Here is a 14,339-nt window from a genome sequence, read left to right as displayed (position 1 = left end):
GGCTATGGGAGGTACATACATGTATATCTCAAAGGGACAGAGGTTGGATTTACAGTTGTAAGCCCCCTTTAGTAAATGCTTTAAGAAAGGAAGGTCAGGGGCCTATTCTCAGGTGTTGGCTACAGCAAACGGTAAATTCTTTTGACAGTCTTGAGCTTTTCCAGACAGAAACACAAAAGGAGGGCTGGTTCATCCCAGGGATGTCTTCTTAGGCAGCCTTGCTAGGATTGATCACGTCTGTTAGTGCAAGGGTTTGAATGGAGTGTTCATGCGAAGAACTTTCGCCATTTTCAGTGCCTTGGGTGTATTTGCTTTATGAAACAGATACAACTAAAGGAACAAGTGTGCCCACCACTCATACTGCTGGTGGGGGAATTTTAAAAGGGGACTGCCTGTTTTCTACAACTCAACACAAGCCCACTGTGAGACCAGGAGTGCCAAAACCCCTCCTTGTAGAATATTCTAAAGACAACTACAGAGAAAAATAATGCTGAAACTTCTTTCAACCTAAATAGGCCAGAGTGGTTCTCTCAAACTTTCCGGACTATATCCCACAGTTTCAAAATGGAAACATTTTCAATATTTTCTATTCTAGTTTTTCTTAAAATGCTTTTCACAATTTATTAAGTTAATTTCATCACCTACCAATGGGTCATAAACCACAATCCACATCTGAAAAATACAAGGCTTCTGGGCACAGACCCAGACAAAGACAGGGCAGGAGTGAAGAGAGAGGAGGTTGGGAAAACCCTTTGTTTAACACAGCAGAAACTGGAGGGAAACATCTGGCTGCACGAAGAAACCCATGAGTCTGACCTTAGACAAACAGAATTTTTGCAGGTAATAGTCTATTCTTTTATAACAAAAGTATAGTAATGGGAGTATCTATTGTGTAATTTCCCAGAAACATGGCCCAGAGCCAGAAGTAGTCAAAGAGATTGGGACAGTGACAAAACCAGTCTAGGTAGAAATGCTGGGGTTTTTCTTTATCAAAGTGCATCCCAGAAAAGGTCACCGTAGAAACCTGGAGGAAACATAATACATTAGACTTTCTTCTGACTGAGTCATAAGTAGACATTGGTGGAAGGAATAATGGGGTTAGTCTTTGTGAAACAATGCAGCAAATGTTTATTGAGCACTTACTACATGCCAGGCATGATTCTAGGTTCTAGGGCTCCACGTCCACAAGTAAAACAATGTCACTGCTCTCATGAGCTACCATTCTAGTAGAGAAAGACTGGCAACAACCAAACAAGTGTATAAATAATGCCAAGTAGTGATAAATGCTGGAAAAGCAGGGTAAAGGACACACATGCTACTTTAAACAGAGTGAGCAAATGTGCTTTCTGATAGAGACAATTATATAGAAACTTGAGTGAAGAGAAAGTGTGAGGCCTGTGAATATCTGGAGGAAGCATGTTTCAGGTAGAGGGAACAGGCAGTGCAAAGGCCCTGAGGCAGGAGGCTCAGTTCTTCAAGGAACAGTAAAAAGGTCTGTGTAGTTGAGTGAATTCTGAGGGATGATAGGGAGTCTCAAGGCCATTGTAAGCACTTTGAGTGTGATCAGGGTAAGATGATAAGGCATAAGACAAATTTAGAAATGCTAAAGATTCACAAATGTTACGTACCCATGCCTGTGGCTTTTACACCCAAGTCTGTTGCATTCCCAGTGGCAGTCAGGAGCTAGGATCTGCTGAACGCAAGGTTTCTGTGAATGCAACAAACGTCAAGCTCTTTCTCCAGATCCTTGGTGGTGCCCTGTGCACTCACATCACAGTGGGCTGGGCTGCCTCTCCCAGCTGCCTAGTTACATGAGTCTGGGGCGGGGGAGGGGTTGGGGAAAGCCTCTCGAATAACTAAGATGGATCAGTCATTCTCTGCAGATACAGAGTCAGCAGCACTCAGATACATGGGCATCCTGGTATCAATGAGATCACTAGTGGTGATGTTGGTGGGCGGGGCAGGGGGATGAAAACCGGAACTTTTAAAGTCAATGACACCCCCCCGCCTCCAGGGAGAAGCCTAGAGATATTTGGAAACCTCTCATCAGTAGGCCAAAACACTGTGGCTTGTGGTCAGCACATTAAAAAACAAATAAAAATCCTTAGTGTCCTTAGTGGTTAAGTGCAAACCAAGAAGCTATTTAAAAAATCTCTCTAAAATGTGTGGCAATTCAGACACCAACTAGAAATTAGGCGCGGAAAGCATTATTCCAGATGACTTTAGAGATTGCGTCTTCCCAGGGGGTGGTTGGAATCTTCAGTGGAAACTGAGGCTGGAGATGAGGTGCTTTAGACTAGGTTCCAGCGTTGTCGCAGAACCTCCCTGACTCCCGAGGAGGATGATGATAGGGACTGGGTTTTCGTGGCCTTCGGGACTAGAGCATCTTGCGCAGAAGCTGTTGCCTGGCAGGAAGAATGGGGGGGGTGGGAGGAGGGCTCCTGAGAAGTTGCCACCCCAGCAATTGCCACCACGTTATTGATCCCCTCCCAGACCCTGTACACACATTAGAGGTTGAATGATGAAAACCACTATATCTTTTGTTCGGACTGTGCAATATTTTTAAAAATTGGCAACATGGGGGCCATATTTCCACTTAACAACTGGACGGAGCAGAATAGGGAGTGTTCCCTTGAGAAAGGGGCCGTGCTCTCTAGTTTATCAGACTCCACTGACCTGCTTGGCCCCAAAGGCATTTGAGTTTGTAGCATCTGACATATACTATCTTGTGTAATGCACCAACTCTGCGAAGTAAATTGATGCTTTATGGATGCAAAAACTGAGGCTCAGAGATGTTGAATAACTTCTCAGGGTCAGGGCTGGACACAGGTCTGTGTGTCTCCCAAGCTGGCGATGCTTCTGCTGTGCCCACTGCTGCTTGCGAGGAGGGGCTATGTTGGATGCAGTGATGACACGGGACCCATGTAACTCCATGATTGTTTGATGTGAGGATTTAGATCATGCATGTCCCAATTCCAGAGCCACCCTGAAAAATCTAGAAATACATATTGCTAACTCACTATGTGATCTGTGCAAGGCCAGAGACCTTGAACAAAACAACAAGGGGTTGGAGAGGATTCTCAGTTGACTTCCCGCCCTGACAGACTCTCCAGCAGGAGGTAGGACTGCACTTTTACAGGCGTCCACGTGGGGGCAAAAGATGATCATGAGTCCCTTAAAAGTGGTGCTGGGGCAGAGCCAAAGACTCCCGGGGTTTATTGTCTTAAAAGGAAAAGTCTGGTGGGAACTGCCAAGCCCTACGTCTCTGTCCTGTCCTTCTAGTTCCCTGTCAGGCCCCCTCCTCAGAGTGAGCTCCTAAGCATCTGCGGCCTGTTCTTTTTTTTTTTTTTTAAGATTGATTTATTTGAAAGAGAGGGTGAGCACAAGCAGGGGGAGGGGAAAAGGAAGGGGGAGGGGCAGAGGGAGAGGAAGAAGCAGACTCCCTGCTGAGCAGGGAGCCCAACAAGGGGCTCAATCGCAGGACCCTGAGATCAAGACTGGAGCTGAAGGCAGACACTTAACCCCCAGAGCCACCCAGGCACCACTGTTGTGTTCTATTCTATTCTATCCTATCCTATCCTATCCTATCCTATCCTATCCTATCCTACTCTGGGAGACAGAGGAGGAGAGGGGCTGTGGAGGTGGTGGGCTCACCCACAATCACATCATTAGACCCTACAAGGGAGAATTTCTTCTGACACAAACTGCAGCTGCTCTGGGTGAGCCCTCCTATGTCTCCCCCCTGGGTCCCGGGGCTCTTGGCCAGAGAGACTATGTCCTATTCACCCAGTATCCCCCCCGGCTCCTGGAAGAGACTCAGCATTCTCAGAACCAGCAAACCTTGGAGGACGTCCTTCAGTCAAAGCTGGAAGTGCAGGCGACAAAAGCGCAGCTCCCAGTCTGAGTTTTGCTGCATTTTTGTCATCTGCATATTGAAGCCCTTCCTCCAGGATTCACTGGCCATGGGCTCTTAGGGGTCTTAGGGACTAAGTCTTAGGTCCTATAGAGGTGACAGCACTCAGGAGACCCCAGAATCTTGGGCTCAGGGTCTGGCAGATCCTGTGAGTGAATAAATGAAAGGCTCATTGTCCAGTGGTAGGAGCAGAGGCTTCGGGCTCAGTGAGACCTGAGCGTGGTTCTGACTTTGTCGCTCATTCGCTAGCTGTGTGATGCTGGGTAAGCCACTTAGCCTCTCTGAGCACCAGTTTCTTTATCTGTAAGACGGGGGTAATACTGCTTATTTTGCAAGGTTGGTGTGAGGATTATCAAAAATGTGTCTAACTCAGGGTGCTTGGGAACACGTGCGACAGTCATTGTTAATCTTAATTACAACCACACTCACTAGAGGGTCTCAGAAACACTCTGAATACGTCGGGTGTTCTTCTGGGACTGAATTTTGGGGGAAGCTGGGCTACCATTGTTTTCAATTTCCTAGACAGAAAGGAAATACTCATAAACACCTAGGGGAGGAAGCTGGTTGTTTGTCATGAACAAACTTAATAATAAAAGGAGAGGAAACACACACACACACACCAAACCAAACCAAGAACACGGGCCCTTGCCAAGCATTCATCCTGGTTACAAAGGATAGTTGCTTTCTTGGAAAATGAACAGAATGACTCTCTGGTCCTGGCCAGTGTCCAGCAGTCTACAGGGAAGACATAACCCTGGTCTCTGGGGGCACTCCCAGTCCACGCGCAGAAGACACACGAAGTGTGTTGATAGGGAAGGACCAGGTGAATAGGAATGGTGGGCCATGAAAATTCATGCTGATAAGACCTGGGGAGCATTCTCTTTCTTAGGTAGAACTTCATCACCGTGTGGCTTAGAAAATTTAGTGTTTGAGTTTAGTGTTTAGATAGCACTGTCGTTTTACTTGAACTCATTGAATAAAATCTTGTAACTAGCGAATATAATAGGGAATTTAAATTATCCCTATTAGAAAACACGTTTTCAGTGAATTAAAGACTAAAACAAACGTCATGACTAGGTGAATTACTTTGTTCTAAATTCGGGTTTTCCCTTATTGTCCACTAGATGGCGGGATGGGACCACGCTAGATAGCACGAGCTCCGCGGCCGCTCTGCCACACAGGTTTAAAGTGAGGGAACCTATTTTTGTTTTGGTTCCATCTAAAATTTTTTTTCCTTTCAGAAAATAAAAGTAAACAATTTAAGCACAACTTTTTAAGGACCCTCTCTAACACATACAGGGAGGTATGGCATTTCCCTGTCTGAAGCTCTAAGCCCAGGTGTTTTCCTCTTATCTCTGAGCAACAGTTGACGGTACCAGTTAGTAGCGCCTAAAATCGTACCCTGAGCCACATGCTTTGCCAAGAGCTTCATCTCGTTTATTCTGCACAGAGACTAGAAGATGTTGCTTCCATTTTGTTTAAAACACACTATCATTTTGTTGCATGGACATTTTGTAGTTAAGAGCTCTGGTGTAAGAATTTCAAACGCAACTATATCAGCCAATGGAGAATCTTGCTGAGAGGATGTCTGGTGAAGCCGACCTCCAGAAAGAGACCACTTTTGGGTGCCCAGGTTTTCATTCCTGGCAGTGACAGCAATGTGGCAGAGCTGTATACTTCTTGCACAAAGAAGGAGGAAACATCTGGATAAGTGGGTCAGCACAAAGCCAGTCCAGAAACAAAAAGCAGAAACTGTAATTGCAATCACTAGAAGCAAAAGGGTTCCTTCCTTTCCAATCAGATCAAGTATCCAAATGAGTCAGCCCAGGGCCCTTTACTCAGCATCTCCCAGGTGCCAGACACGGTGCTGGGTGCCTTTGTTATGATTTAATCCTCATTTACTCCTCACGACCACTCTTGATGTAGGTGTCTTGAGTGTGGGAAGATGCACAGGCAATCCCACGGGGTCGTTAAGATTATTTACTCAGCCTTACTCTGCAGCCAACATTCTGCTCAGGGAAGTGGAGACTGAATCAGAATTGTTTGGGGGGGCCCCATTGGGCAGAACCCAGCGGCCCAGGTATTGAAGTTTGTTGAATACGCTGCAAGGGATCAGCCCAGCAGGACAGCAGAGGAGAGACCATCTGCAGGAGGCAGTGGTGGGGGGCTATAGTTAAGTGGGGGAGTGAGGCAGTATGGGAACGTATGAATTTTTCCTTTTTTTGGTACCTGTGCCCAGTGTTAAGTAGCCCATTGGTCAGCGGGGGCCTATGGATATTTTGAGGTGGGTCCCTTACTGGGGCTGTGTGCATTCAGCCCGGTGGTCGCTGTGAGCCCTTTGACCCTACTCAGGTTTCCACGGCTCAAGCCTGCTGCCTAAAAGCAGCCTCTACACAATGACGGGTTTTGTATAGAACTTGCAATAAAAATCCTTCCATTGCTGGATCACACAAACTAGTCCTTGAAAAGAAAAATAGTTTTTTCAGCATGGGTAGTCAAACTTCAGAACTTGTTTGTGACCAATCAGGATCTAAATGGAATCCAAATGCATTTCTTGTTTTGTTTTGTTTTTAAGATTTTTTTTTTTTTTTTTTTTTTTTTTTTTTTAGAGAATGAGCAGGGGAAGGGGCAGAGGGAGAGGGAGAGAGAGAGAGAGAATCTCAAGCAGACTCTGAGCCTAACACGGGGCTGGATTTCAAGACCCTGAGATCATGACCTGAGCCGAAACCAAGAGTTGGAGGCTTAACCAACTGAGCCACCCACATGCCCCAAAGGCATTTCTATCATGCATTGGTTTCAATAGAGAAAAGATTTTGACATATGGAGAGAAATCAAATTCATCCCAGTTGAGATCCATAATGACAGTATCTGAAAGTGTTTCCCTGGTGATTCACCTAAGCCATGAACTAATTGAGCACACATATCTGGGAGAGAAATTAAGTATTGGAAGGGAATTTTCCTTAAATCTTTTCTTTGTGAATTTATTTACTCAAGTTCAACTAATTCCTATTACAAATAGGAAGTTGAATAGATTAAATTAAGACTTCATAATTTTAAAACTAAGTCAGATCATGGCATTTTTCTGCTTAAAACCCTTTAACGTCTTGCCACTTCCCTAAAGCCAAGGTTCTCCCAAGGCGGACAGAGCCCTACACACTCTCATTCCTCATGATTTCTCTTGATAACCTCATCTCCTTCCTTCCTTCCTTCCTTCCTTCCTTCCTTCCTTCCTTTCTTTTTTTAAAAAAGGATTTTATTTATTTATTTGAGAGAGAGAGATAGTGACAGAGATCACAACCTGGGAGGAGAGGAAGAAGCAGGACCCCCGCTGAGCAGGGAACCCTATATGGGGCTTGATCCCAGGAACCAGATGCTTAACTGACAGAGCCACACAGGCACCCCTGTATTTCTGTTTCTAAAATATTCTACCATGTGGTTTTTGGTCTACTCACACATGGCTTTTCATTTCCTTCTGCAAGCAATGAAACAAAACTTGGAAGACCTATTCATCACATCCTCAACGAACTAAATAGCTACTGTGTAACTGGAGAGTGCACCCGACAGCAAGGACAGGGGAATCCACGTGGGCTGGAGATGTCCCGGAGAAGGGGAAATCTGAACTCTAGAAGGGGTGAGGGCTTGGCCAGGAAGACAGCAGGGTGTTCCAGGAAGAAGGAAACATGAGCAGGGTCTGGGAGTTCTGGCCACACAGGGGCCTGGCAGGAACCACGGTGCTAGGGAGGGGGCTGGACGGGGAGCCAGGGAGGCAGGGGGACCCCGGATGGAGGAGATGCTCGTCCTGCCAGGCTACAGTGTAGACTTGATGCAGGAGCCCAGGGGAAGGGGTAGGAGATGCATTTGGCCAGCAGGGCAGGCAACTCACCAGGAGACCGTTTCATTAAGCACAGAAGAGGCCCTGAGGGCTCAGACTTAGGGAAAGATGTTCTTGGTTCTCCATCCTTCTTCTGTTTCGATTAGGTGTTCCGTAATGACACAATCGATTCTCAGAACTGTAAATGGTAGCAACGTGAATGCTACAGACTCGCACAATGATCCGTTGAAACCAATGATATTTTAAGCAGCAAGGAAAGGTCTGATGACTAGAAACGCTTCCCTGGTTTTAGGAGGCTCACGGTGAGACTTCTGCTCACTTGCTCCTTCTCTCATTGGCTCCTTCCTTTCTCCTTTTGTGTCTCACTTTCTATCATTGTGATGATTGGACTTGGTCTTATATTTCTGACTTTTTTCACATACCAAACTACTTCAAATGCTTTTCTGGAAGTGGGTAGGATATAAATAAAGTATTAAAATTTCTCTAGATCTATTTTCTTCAATATCTCATTATCCTAATAATTACAAAATAGCTCTTCACAGATAGAGCCCTTTCGGACAGAGAACCTGAAGTCCTTAGTAAACCCATGTTATTAAACCTAATTCAAGTTAATTTACATTGTATAGAATTTTCAGGATCAAAAAGGTGGAGTTTTTCCTTGATGTGCATTATTTTATTTGAGCGACAATCTCAACAGTGAGCTCTTCCATCCTGATCCAGTTACATCAGAAATCACTGCGTGAGCAAGAATGTGTTCTAATCAGGGGCGCCTGGGTGGCACAGAGGTTAGGCGTCTGCCTTCGGCTCAGGGCGTGATCCCGGCGTTGTGGGATCGAGCCCCACATCAGGCTCCTCTGCTATGAGCCTGCTTCTTCCTCTCCCACTCCCCCTGCTTGTGTTCCCTCTCTCGCTGGCTGTCTCTCTCTCTGTCGAATAAATAAATTAAAAAAAAAAAAAAAGGTGTTCTAATCATTACTCTGGTCTCGCCGAAGAGGAAGCAGCGGTGTGCTGGAGGACCGGCTCAGGAGAGCCAACGGCACGTATTTCTTCCCAGCTCCACTCGGCAGCTTGGCATGGGCCTTGGTGGGAGTACTTACACCCACAAAATTAGCAAATACTGTAAGTCAGAACCCTTTCCTCATCCCTTGAGAGCCAGTTTGAAAGCATTTACCAGCAGACTACTGAAATTATGACTCATACTAGTGAAAGGACTCAACTGAGGTTAAACCGCAGACTAAGAGGTCGACTCCAGGTTTTAAGAAGAGAAACCATTAGGGAAACTGACGAGAGTCAAGGACAAGAGAGGAGCCAGTTTCTGGCTCTGCAGCAGAGCTCTGGGACAGGGTCTGCGCAGCAAGGACACAGGCCAGCAGGCTGGAGACAGGAGACCGCACCAAGCCCCCACCTGTTTGTGCCTCGGATTTAAGGAACCTGGCCTGGAACCTCAGGGTGGGAGTGTGCAACACACCTACCGTCCATGCACAGCAAGACACTGAGCGAGAGAGGTTCCCCATACACCATGGAGATTCCTGGAATGTGCAGACCGGAACTATTGGCAAAACCGTCGTTGCTTCAACACACAGGAGAGAACTGTGCTGCCAGTAATTCCCAGCAGAGTATCCAAGGAACTAGATAATCTTCAATGAAGAAAAACACGCTGACGTGATCAATGTGCTCTCAGTTGGGTTACATAGAAGCAGAAGTGGATTTAGGACAAAAATTCTCATGGGTGAAAAACATGACTATTTAATATTCCAGGAATGTTTAGAAGAGCCTGCTACCTTTTCTATACCCATTGTCATCTTTATGGAACCAGAAGGTAGTCTATTATTCTACTAATCGATCCCTTTACACCGAAGAGAAATGGGGAGGGGCCACGGGCAGGCTGCTCCAAGATGGGTCCCTTTAGTACAAAGATTGTTTCGAGTTAAAAGTAATAAAAACCCAGCAGATGGAGGAAAAGCTCTCTGCCTCCCCCTAAGTGCCTAAATTTAAGTTGGAAAGCAGAGCCTGCAACAGGAAGAGAGCTTTTAACAGAGACTCTCTACCTCAGGACCCTATCTGCATAACAGGGCAACCTTGTTTTTCCAAACATCTCACTTCACCTTCTTGCTAATGAGCTTTACAACTTTTGTGTCCTCAGACCCCCGCCTCCCCTTAGCTCACAGAAGCTTCCTGTGGCCTCCTTGTCTTTGGAATCTCTTATCTGTGTGGATTCCCCCTACAGATGCGATTAAATTGGATTTTCTCCTGTCAATCAGTCTCGTGTCAAGTTAATTCTAAGTCCAGCAAGAAGGACCATAGGGCGGAGGAGGGTCTTCCTCCCCAAGATGGTACCAAGTCACCATCCCTGGGGCCCTCTGAGCACTGGCAGCATGGAGGCAAAACCCTCACCAGTCCGCCTCCCACCCCATAATCCTCTCCCCTCCTCCCCCAGTGAGGCTCACCCTATCAGCTGTGCTGGGCCAAGGAGGGTCCCAGAAAGTAGGGCCTGCCTCCAAGACCGTCCCCACCCCTGTGGGGCCCCAATGAGGGTTAGATGAGCACATCAGAGAAGCCTTAGCGTGTTGATGTGGAAGGAGCTCACCATTAAGGAGGGGGGAGCTCCCCAGTGCAGAGAAGAGAAAGGAACAAGACGGGTTCGGAGAATGGCCTGCAGGGGAGGGCCACAGTGTGCTTGTCAGTCCCCTTCAGCTTCCAGTTCAGGGCAGACTGACAATGCTTTCACCTGACTGCCGAGCTCCTGGAATTGAGGGAGGATGCCGCCAAAGGCAGCCAAACCACAGGAACAGAGGCGAGAGCTGTGGGAAAGGGGCTAGTGTGCCTCCAGTGTCCGCTCTGGGGCCTTGACGGCTTCAGGGGAGAAGTACACAGGGACCTTTGTACTGTGGGCGAAGCTTCTTGGAAGGAAAGTTTGAACATGTGATGAATGTGGGAAGCGTTCAGCAAAAATTCAACTCGGCTGGCAGTTAATGCTCACATACTCTGTGCAAGGCATTGTGGGAGTTTCTTCAAGGGAACTGGAGATGTGCAGGATGGGGTCTCCACCCTCAAGAGGTCTCGGGACTCTCAAGAGTAGGGAAAACAGATCCACGGACAATGTCTACAGTGACAAAAGGCTGCTGCTTGTTGCTGACACGTCACTTGTTGGGCTGGGTCCACTGGTGAGAAGGAGGAGGACTCTGGCCTTTGGGGCCTCAAGTCCCGTCCACTCACCGGCTCACTAGCATGCGTTTGGGTCTTCCGTTCACATATGCTCAGCTTAACTCTGATGTGACACACTGGAGTGGACACACTCAAGTCTGGAGCCCAGAATCTAGACTAGAAATAGGAACCAGGCACTAAAGGCAATGGATGGGATCATCAAGGAGCAAGGGTAGAGAGAAAAGAAACTCAGAAGGATATGTGTGGGGTGGGAGGGGGCTGGCAGGAGTGAGGCAGGAGGAGGCAGGCAAGGAGATGCTGCATTATCTTAATGAGTGATGCTGTGTTAACAGAAAATATGTTCCAAGATGTGAAAAGAAGCAAGCAGGTCCTTTTAGAGCGATGACGGGTGCAGCATGAAGACCATCTCTGCTGGCTCTTCGTATGAGAGGGGCTTTCTGCAGCCTGGGGTGGGCACAAGGATGATGGCTGGCCATCCGCCAAAAGGATTGTGTCTTTTGTAGAGGAGTCAAACAAACTGAAAGCCCCTAAATTTGAATTACTGAATGACATAATGACTGAGAGAACACATAATTTTCCACACATAAAGTGTAAGTTCAAACTCCAGGTTGTTCCCTTCTTTCTTAGGAGGTTAGGCTAAGCAATACTATTAAACAGTGAGCATTGATGCCTCTGCGAACCAGTTGCTCAATGGGTTTACTGGGAAAAATCCACAAAGTTGAAATTACAAACTTTCCGGTAAATTCTGGGTGATTTTTTATTTTTTTAACGTGCTCATTTGGTGGGCGCCTGGGTGGCTCAGTTGGTTAAGTGTCTGCCTTCGGCTCAGGTCATGATCTCAGGGTCCTGGAATGGAGCCCCCACATTGGGCTCCCTGCTCAGCGGGGAGTCAGCTTCTCCCTCTGCCTCTCCCCCCACTTGTGCTCTCTCTTGCTGGTGCTCTCTTTCTCTCTCTCTCTCTCAAATGAATAAATAAATATCATTAAAAACATACTCATTTGGCTCCTGGACTGACTTAGCAGGGACAACCTTGTTTAATGAGGAATAGATCACCAGAACAAGCTAGGGGAAAAAATACTTAGAATGTAGGAATTGAGGTAGCATGAAGCATGTAGAGGTGATTTTATCTTTCTTTCTTTCTTTTGCCATCCTTGGACAAGAGCCAAGAATTGTTCTATCTGGCACTTGAAAGATTAAAAGTAAAAGATACAAGGTAGTAAAACTGATGTTTACTGTGGCTTCCTAGGGGCAACTCATCAGTTTATAACTTTCGAACCTGCCACTTTCATCTTTAATACTGATGATTCTTGAGGCATTTTGAATATCAGAATGATTTTTAACGAGAATGATGTAGGAAATACATTAGGGTTCGAAGCTGATGGCCAAGAAAGAATTGTTGAGACGTCTTTGGTGCAAAAAGGTGGTTTTATTAAAGCACGGGGACAGGACCCGCGGGCCGAAAGAGCAGCACTGGGGTCATGAGCAGTGGCCCATTATATACTTTCAAGTCGCAAGGGGGTTAGGGATAACATAAGCCTCCCAAGTATTTTGGAAACGAGATTTCCAGAATCCTGAGGGGGCTAGCTATTGTTTAGGAAAAGGTCATTTATTACTGTTTAGTAAGAGCTTAGTCATGGGACTCCTCAGATGTGTATGGGTGGGTCATCGGCTTGGGGGATGACTGAGCCACACAGGCGCCCCTGACTTAATTTTGAAATTTGGTTCATCATGGATTTTCTGCATTAATTTTGATTTTTTAAAAGTATTGCATTTAAATAGTATTTATTTTGATTACTGTGCCCTTTTGTGCCCCTTAAGTTTTGTGCCTCTCCCTGACAGTCAGTGTGCTTTACAGAGGGAATGGAGAGGGTTGGACAGCCTGGGGACCCGGGAAAGAGGAGCCCCACATGGGGATGAGAAGGGACAATGTGTGTGATGTCTTCTCCTTTTTCTGTGAGGCAGGAGGTGAAGCCATCAGCTAAGAGTGAGGGGCACAGGCTTTGGAACAGGAGGAAGATTGAGTATGGTTGGTGAGGGGAGGGGACAGGAGAGAGAGAAGGTCCAGGACAAGTGAAGGATGGTCACACAGCATGAGCCCTCTGCCCACAGCTAGATACTGCCATTTGTAGTGATGCCGAGTGCCCGGCGCGTTATGCCTCCCCTGCAGCCTGGTAGGTGTTGCAGAAGTAGAGAAGGCAGGAGGGACCCAAGGTCTGGGGTTGTTGGGGTTGGAGGGGCAGGAACCAGGGAGGAGAGGGCAAAGGTGCCAGATGATTCTGCCTCTGAGACAGGGAGGTGGGAAGAAGAAAGATCAGGAGATTGCTGGGTGGGGTGCGAGCGTTAGGGAGCAGGCAAGGGGTGGGCAGAGGATTCTGGGTGAATATTTAGAGGTCGTAGTTGAAGAGCCAAGGGACTGGAGAGTGGGCGGACTGGAATTTGACATTTCAGAGGAAATGCAATTGTAGGTGAAGCCACGTAAATGACTTTCTTGCTGGTAAGTTGTCTTGAGTGTGTGGGAGGTTACGTGAACAGAATGGTATACCCGTTATAACATAAGGGCTCCTTAGACTTCTGTGTGTTGCATGTCTGCTAAGTAAGATTGGGAAATATAGTTTCTCTAAGATTAGATGTTGGTGATTTATTACAACAATGGCCAGAAACAATGGTCAAGAAACATACAGTTGGAGACAAAAACAGATACATTTTGAATTCAAACCCAGGGCTTTCTCTAGTTCACATTCCTCAGCCTTCAGGTCTCAGATTCAGTGTTGCTCCTCCTGGAAGATGCGTCCCCTGCTCCAGCCACCCCCATGTCTCCCCCCATGGCTCCCCGCACAGCGCCCACTGTTTACCCCACGGCTCACCTCCCGCACTGGCCTTGTCTGTCCTGCCCTCTATCACCCTCTACCCGTTCCTTACCCCATCTCAATTTTCTATGGACTAGCCCTTTAAAATAGTACTTTTTAGGGGCGCCTGGGTGGCGCAGTCATTAAGCGTCTGCCTTCGGCTCAGGGCGTGATCCCAGAGTCCTGGGTTCGAGCCCCACATCAGGCTTCTCCCCTGGGAGCCTGCTTCTTCCTCTCCTGCTTGTGTTCCCTCTCTCCCTGGCTGTCTCTCTCTCTCAAATAAATAAATAAAATCTTTTTAAAAAATAGTACTTTTTAGAAGAAATAACCATCTGAAGTTTTACAGAATTTGTACAGTATTCTCCTTCATTTGTCAAAAGATATTACCTAGTCCTTGAATTCAAACCAGTGCAAAGAAATTGAGATGCCACATAAATATATGCGTGCATGCACACGCACGTAAAACAAAATACATGCACGCGTACATGTGCACATACGTAAAATAAGATGCTTCCTTTTTCTTTGCCTCCTCCCCCTCCTCCATCCCGGAGTTTACTTCTTCGGGGCCCCTCTGCTCCTCTCT

The sequence above is a fragment of the Ursus arctos genome, unplaced genomic scaffold, assembly GCF_023065955.2.
Source record: "Ursus arctos isolate Adak ecotype North America unplaced genomic scaffold, UrsArc2.0 scaffold_4, whole genome shotgun sequence".
Taxonomy (NCBI): Eukaryota; Metazoa; Chordata; class Mammalia; order Carnivora; family Ursidae; genus Ursus; species Ursus arctos.
The sequence above is the reverse complement of the archived record's forward strand: the minus strand, read 5'-3'. Positions refer to the sequence as shown.